The sequence below is a fragment of the Labeo rohita genome, unplaced genomic scaffold, assembly GCF_022985175.1.
Source record: "Labeo rohita strain BAU-BD-2019 unplaced genomic scaffold, IGBB_LRoh.1.0 scaffold_2341, whole genome shotgun sequence".
Classification (NCBI taxonomy): domain Eukaryota; kingdom Metazoa; phylum Chordata; class Actinopteri; order Cypriniformes; family Cyprinidae; genus Labeo; species Labeo rohita.
In genome coordinates, this window is record NW_026128596.1 from 1 (window position 1) to 7,997 (window position 7,997).

At 34.3% G+C, this 7,997-nt stretch overlaps 1 long non-coding RNA gene across 1 annotated transcript; it reads right to left on the reverse strand.

Annotated features, from left to right (window-relative positions):
- Positions 1-6,216: 6,216 nt before the first annotated feature.
- On the reverse strand, positions 6,217-7,526 carry LOC127159609 (uncharacterized). The gene is made up of 3 exons (XR_007826502.1): positions 7,460-7,526; positions 6,492-6,610; positions 6,217-6,414 (listed from the first exon to the last, which is right to left on the reverse strand). It is a non-coding gene; the product is annotated as an uncharacterized LOC127159609 (long non-coding RNA).
- Positions 7,527-7,997: the final 471 nt, after the last annotated feature.

Here is a 7,997-nt window from a genome sequence, read left to right on the forward strand (position 1 = left end):
CATTCATTCAGTATCATTATCTCATTTTTGACCGAGACGGCTTTTAGCTGGTTTTGCATCTAAACTCTTCATATGTTTTTTTTAAATAAAAAAAAACCAACATAGTTAGTTTCATGGTGCCTTTTCTTGCTATTACAAAAGCACCCACTTGTGATTATGAGCTGAACAAATTCAAACAGTTGACTTCACATTGCTTTCATATGCAAATTTTAACTACCACATTCCTATGTATGATCATTCTGGTAGCACATGAAGGCAGCATCAGCGAAAACAGGCAGAGACAATGGTAGCTTTAGCAACATTAGCCATACAGAGTGCTGTGATACTTACTTTGTCTGGAGCAGACATTTCCGCATGAAGCGTTGGTCTTAATCCCTCTTTCACAATCAACCTTTGTCAAAATCCAGTGCTGCTTCTCACTCGGGGCTGTCTATGCTAATGGGGCAGAGATTGTCACAAATGGGCGGGTTTTCTCCCTACAATGATGTCAATGTAGGGAGAAGTCTGGAATCACATGCTCAGAGAGACTGTTTATGATTTATTGGGATTATAAAAAATGAGTGGGTGGATTTTTACCATTATACATCTACGACCACCAGGGCTTACTGGGTATGCGCACATCAGTATTGCGTCATTTTTGTCATACTGAACAACAAATACTGTATTTGCATTATTGTAAGGGATAGGTGTAGACGTTATTAAAACAGTCTAATAGGTAGCAAATTTAAATTTATTGTTACTTTTTGGCTGTAGCTGTATCCCTCCCTGGTGAAAAAAAACAGCATATGCTGGTAGCTATGTTTTGATGCTGGGATGCTGGTTAGGTACATGACCAGCATAAACCAGCAAAGGACCAGCTTAAACCAGCATCAGAACCACTGATCTATATATAATGACTGGATCGCTCATTGCGTTCTAAACTGCCGTCAGGCGGTGAAGCCACCGGAAGTGTTCGATCCGCGATCTTATTATTCCCTACCGACAGAGAGCACCATTGACTCACAGCTAAACCGCTGACCTAAAATAAATCACCCGATTTTAAGTGTATCAGTCACACAGGACTAGTTTTTATGATATGTGTATGTAAATTAATTTTTGCTTAAAATCTTATCTGCCGTATTTATCGTCTTTTCCAGCAGGATAAGCGATGTTTGGAAATCGTTCAGGTGGGTGTGTCAGCAGCGCACTTGCCGACACAGTTTTGATCTAACACAGAATATAATTCTTAACGTAAGGAACTATGCAGGAAATAGTAAACATGAACATATATCTGGAATTAGTATCTGAAATTGATTCGAATATACAATAAATAATACAATACAAGCCTGTTATATTGCTCTATGCTGTATTGAAATTAAAATCTTGGAAATAAAGCTTTATGTCTTTAAATCCGTACCAAATGTAATAGTCAGCGTTATTTCTCCAAGTCATGATGTGCATATTTTAATGTCCCTAAGTGAGCAACATCTATTTTAAACTCTTAAAGATCGCGCAAATTCTATTATATTAAGTGCCTTAAATTACATTTATCTGACTATAACACTACCTGATTTTCCTCAGTTTCGTCAATGAAAATAGTCTGAAACAAAGTCACAACTAAGCCGCATCTCTATTCAAACACAGCTGTGTTCCGTTTATGAATGAACGTGCGTTTTTAAACGAATATGAGTCATTGATTCAATTACCCATTCCTAAAGAGTCGCTTCATTCCTGAATAAATGATTCAGTGATAAAATCAGTGACTTAACGGCATCTGCTGACAGTTTTGGTTTCATTTTCATTTTATCTTTTTTGTTATTTAAATCACTTTAAAATGTTACATTTAACATTTTTGCATTATTAACGTTATTAACATTTATCTCAGCTTGAGTGTTACGTAGGCTGAATTAAACGTTTAAATCATTAACTGCTTCAGAATGATGTTAACGAAATCATTGTTGAAACATGCATTTAGCCTGTAACGTTACGAATAAAAACACTATAACAAAACAGCACAGACAATTATTAACTGTGCAAGGCAAATTCTATGTATACAAAGCATAAATCTTTTAGTTTTCAGAATGAGCATTTTGTCATTTGTAAACATGGTAAACGTCCGATGTTTATCATGTTCATGATGTTCGCTACTGTAATGTATATTTTAATAAGCAGAGGGAATTCCCGACATTAAACAATAACCGTTTACATGCTTAGGACGTTCGCGTTGTGAGAATGTACAGTGACACGTCAGATATGAAAACGCTGACTTGTTAGGTGATGTTTTCTCATTAAAGTCGTATTATTTCCTATTCATTCAATAGAATGTTTGCGAATACTAGGGAATAGCAATAAGGCGGCGTAGTGGCTTCAAATCTATGACGCCATGAGCTATCCAGTTCTCTATTATAGATCAGTGATCAAAACATACCTACCAGCATATGCTGTTTTTTTCACCAGGGCTATACTAGCCACAACCTTTGCTATTTGAAAGCTTCATGTGCTCGTGACTCTTGAGCTCTGCCAGGAGCTCAGCTGTTTTCAGAGAAAAGTGGTACAGCTCAGGGGCGTCGCTAGGGCTAATCATTCGGGGCTCGAGCCCCGAAGGTTTGTACTCCAGCCCCGAATGTTTTTTTGTATGACCCTATGATTTGCACGGAATTTGACAAAGTTTGAATGATTTTTATCAAAATTTGGTCATTAAACTTAAATCAGGTCGCGATATGGACTGGTATCTGTAAATATTATGCCGCAAAAGACTATTTAAATATGAATCCTGCATGTTCTGTGTCTTTTTATGAATGAACGGCGCGGATGCGCGGTTTCGTTTTCTATAATACTGACACGCGCAGTGATTTCAGCGTCTGCGTTTCACTAAATGAGGGCATAAATACGTTAACAACATCTCCAGAACTGCTCTGAGAGTTACTGCATGAGCATTTCACTGTTTTATTTGAGTAAAACAAGCGTCAAAAATATACACAGAAATTTAAAGGTATTCACGGCAACCCGTCAAAATAAAAGTTCGGTTTAACTTTATTAATCTTTCAGTATAATGTACGTGCCTACTACGACTACTACTACTACTATTAATTATTAAAAATGTTTACATTTTTTTCACACAATATTTCTTCCATGTTCTCACATTTTAATAGTAAATCCCCTTTATTTGCCAAAAATAAAATATAATTTTCATTAAAAGATCAATAAAATAAATATTTTATACCTTCATCTGATAACCAGAAAAATGCACAACACAGAATTCCATGAAGCTATTGTAAAAAATAAATAAAATTTGTTTTTATGCATTCAAATAAACAGAGATGCTAAAACATATTTGGTAACAATAAAAAAAAAAAAAAATTAAACATTTCATAGGGTCCTAAACATGTAATTTTTCTTAACTTTTGATAAATTGACAGTAAATTGTATAAGATTCATGGTTTTAATTAATTACACATGATTAAATACATTTTGATTAATAAAATTAAATTTAACCATTAAAAAGAAGACCATAAAAATGAAAACAGATTTTGAGAAAAAAAAATAAAATAAATAAATAAAATAAAATAAAACAGAATTTGGGGGAAAAAAATAGGGCCCTATTTTTGCATGCAACTATATATTTGTTACAGTTATAAATACATTTTCAAATGTATTATTATAATTATTATTATTTATTTTTTTTTATTTTATTTGTCTAACATATTTTTGTAATGTTATAATTTTGTTATAATACTTTGATATGTTTGCTATTTGCAGTGATTACTATTTACTATTGTTAATAGTCTGACAAGGTCTTTAACACCCAGTTTAATGCCCCCGGACCCACCTAGAAGGATCCAGGTTCAACCACCTGTGTCTAACAAAATCTTATGTGAGCATGATGTGAGCTCCCACCCACTACCACTAGCCCCTGACGTTTTGGCACCAGCCCCGGATGTTTTAAAATCCTAGAAACGCCCCTGGTACAGCTGTATCTGTCTTTTATAAGTCTGATCAAACTAAAGATTCTTCGAAGAAGTGAAGGATGCAATACTACTCTACTGTATGTAGGTGACTCAAGATTAACATGAGATTGGCAGAAACTGTGTTTTATGTCCCCTTTAAATTAATTGTTTACCCATTTTAAATAATGTATTCACATTCAAGTCATTCCAAACACGAATGCGATTATTTTTGAATGAGAATTAATTAGGGAATAGATAGTGTCACCAAGCGGAATTACAACAATACAGCACGTTTTTAAATAGTTTTTGCAAATGCCCCTTTCCCGAGTCAAGCTTCCCCCAACTCAAACATCACAAACACAGCTCTTACAGGTCTATAAAAGTGAAGTTAATAAAAGGTCCAACATATTAGGAATACTTTTAACTTGAAGTTTAGCTTACCTGTCGAGAAGAAACATCGTTGAGAGATGACTGTATCCATCGAAAACGAAACATTCCATCAAATTCTTCCATCTTGTGAAAACACTGCCAGTGTTTACCTTTCTTTTACCCAGTTTTCCCTGCATGTGTAGGCAATTCTCCAAAAGTATCCAAATACATAGGCTAACACGACTCAATGCAATGATTGGACGAACATTATGGTCCTGGGTCGATTCCACAGAATATATATTTATATATTTTATATGTAGATATCTTTAATTATTTATTGCTATCAGGATGTGAAGAGACTTTCAACCTGTATAACAAAAAAAAAAAAAATGTTTCTGGAAAAACCTTTAAAAGCTTTGCTTGTCTGTTACCAGCCTTATCGGTGTGCAATCACCACCACTAGAGGGCAGTCGCATTCTCAAACATATTTCACTGACTTCTGCAGTCTACCATATTCTTTTACACATTCACAGCATAAACACTGATAATCCTAGATATATTCTCTTTTATTTTTTGAGCCTGTCATCTTTTAAAAAATGTATGGTATAAATGAATAAAATGACCCAGTAATAGAAATCCATACCTGCTTTATTTCAGAATTTGAAATTTTCAGTGTGATTTTTGTTGATTGTCAGCCCAGAAATAATCTGTATCAGCCTGGTCGTTTCAGTTCTGTCCCTTAAAGAGGTATTTCACCCAGAAATTGTAATTGTTTACTTTGGTTAATCTTTGAAACACAAAATAAAATATTTTTAATGAAACCTGAGAGGTTTTTGTCCCTCTATTGAAAGTCCAGGTAACCAAAAAGGTCATAAAGGCATGACGAGTGAAGAGAGACGATCACTTTATTTCATGAACAGATTTAAGCTATATTTACATCTAAACAATGATCGACACACATTTCTGTCTCAACGATGAACCAAAGTCATGGCATGAGGTTAAGTAAATGCTAGGTGAGCTATCTCTAAGGTGCTGTAAACATTTTTTAAAATACCACACGTAATGTCGATATCACTGAAATAACTGTCCTTTGAAATCAGAACAAAGACTCAAAGGGGTGGCCAATGCTGTTTTATCACAAATCACATTGTGTGCATTCAGGTTTCCTGAAGAGTTGTTCCATGTGCGTAAAGCCACAAACAGTGTCACTCACTGTTGTGATAATGGGGAAGCTCACTACAGGGCTGAGGTAGTGGTTGGCAAGAAACCAGCAGCACGTGGCTACACCCCACATGATGCCAGAAAGGAATCCTACAAGGGAAAAAATAACATCATCTACAACATGACATCAGGTATGCAAAGGTATGCGGAAGAAAGAAAATAAAACTATAAAGGAAATGTAAATTACAGGAATAGTTCAGCCAAAATCCCTGCAGTGAATGGGTGCCATCAGAATGAGAGTCCAAACAGCTGATAAAAACATCATAATAATCCACATGACTCTAGTCCAAATATGAATCCTCTTTTTGTAAAATATTTTATTTGTGAAAAATGTATCTAGTCGAAATCAGGAGAGAATTATGCACAGATCAAGCAAAATTTACAAAGGAAGAGAGTCTAAATCAGATCTGAATGCATTATTATGAACTCAGCCAAAAGCAATGTTTTATTAACCGGTTTTAAATTTAATGCCTTAATGATGGATTGTTTCTGACAAACATGCAACATTTCACTTCACCATTTTACTTCACAAGGATGGACTTTTGTCATGTGAATTAATTATTGTGATGTTTTTATCAGCTGTTTGGACTCTCAATCTGATGGCACCCATTCAGAGGATCCATTGGTTTGATGTAAAGCTAAATTTCTCCAAATCTGTTCCAATGAAGAAACAAACCCATCTATATCTTGGATGGCCTGACAGAAAGTACATTTTCAGAAAAACGGTCAGCACATTTCTGGGTCAACTATTCCTTTAAATTGAAGTGTTGGTGTTACCTGGCAGTACTGCTCTAGAAAAAAACTTGAGGTCTGTTTTTTTTGATGGCACAGTACAGGAGGAAATACACTGTACTAGTGAGGAAAATCCCACTATATTGTGCAAAGACATAATCCAGATCTACAAAGAAACCAAATGCATAATAGGTTATATTTAAGAATTCAAATAATGCTTATAATAAGGTAATCTGGATTTACCAAACTGGCTAGCCCCACTGTATTGGCTGTTTGGATCTGATGCATGATTTTTAATATACAGAACTGGAACAAATGATGATCCATACAGCAGTCCAGCCACAACAGCAAGAAATGTTCCACTGCAAAACATAACATTTACAGCTCTTATTATAAACAAATTTATAAATGCATTATTCTTTTAGATATGGAGATACTCTTATATTTTAATTATATTAAATATAAGAGTATATTATTTTAAATATAAATGTAACTGAGTCCCTCAGTTTTCCTCAGTGTGAAAAGATGGATCTCAAAATCATAGTCATTGTTGGAAAGGAAAGGAAAAGAAAAGGAAAGGAAAAGAAAAAGAAAGGACAAGGATGTGACGTGACATGAGGTTTCAAATACACAAAAAAGCTGAAAAAAAAAAAAATTTTTTTTGAATTTGTAAGACATGAAGGATTTTTCTGAAGAAAAGCGGGCAGTTTAACCATTCAGGACAAACAAGGGACTCATGAACAACTATCACTAAACAACAACAACAAAAAAAAAAACACACACAGCTGTGGATCATTCAGGTAACAACACAGTGAGAATCAAGTGTATGAAAACTTTTGAACAGGATCATTTTTATAAATTCAACTATGATTTTCTCTTGTGGACTATATGTAAACGTCTTATGTGAAATATCTTATTCAGGTCAGTACTGAATAAAAAAATAACATGCATTTTGTATGACCCCTCATATTTTTGTCAAATAATTAACATTTTGCAGATTGTGCAAGGTGTATGTAAACTTTTGACCTCAACTGTACAAGTACAATTTTCAAAATGCAAAATGCAAAAAAAAAACTAAAATATAAAATAAAGGTTGATTTTTGATGCTGATGATGTATAACAATTGAAATTATTGGTCTATATACATATATTATGTACGTAAGGTGCTAGAAAAGTGTGTAATGGGTCACATAACTGCGATATGTACATACACAAGACGTTTGTTGCGTGGTCTTAATGCATCCACCCAGCAATCATCCGTTGCCACCACAGTTTCTGCGTTCACAGCCTTCGGGTAAAATTAATGAAATAAATTAACTGGATTATTCGAACACAAAATATTTAAAAATTTACAAAGCTTCTAAAGAAACGCAGTGGTGGAAAAAAATATGAGATGTGAGGAAAATATATATTTAAATGCTTTTCCATTCCTCTGAGAAACATTCTGTTAGCTCCTATAGAACAATTCGGAGCGAAACCAAAGATTATTAGGGGAACGCAATGCTTTTGAGTCGTCTTGCAAATATTTTGTTTCTCCAATAAACTTTGCACTCACAAATAACAGTTTTACATGCAAACGTGTGTTTTTTCAAGGGAACACAAAAGCACTGAAAAATTATTTTTCCTTTAATCTCATTTTCCCCCAGTCTCCATGTCTCTTAGGCACTCTATAAAAACTTAAATTCATTAGCACATAGTGTCAACATACATGGTCTATTATTAATGGTGTTTCTTCAGATGTTGCAGATC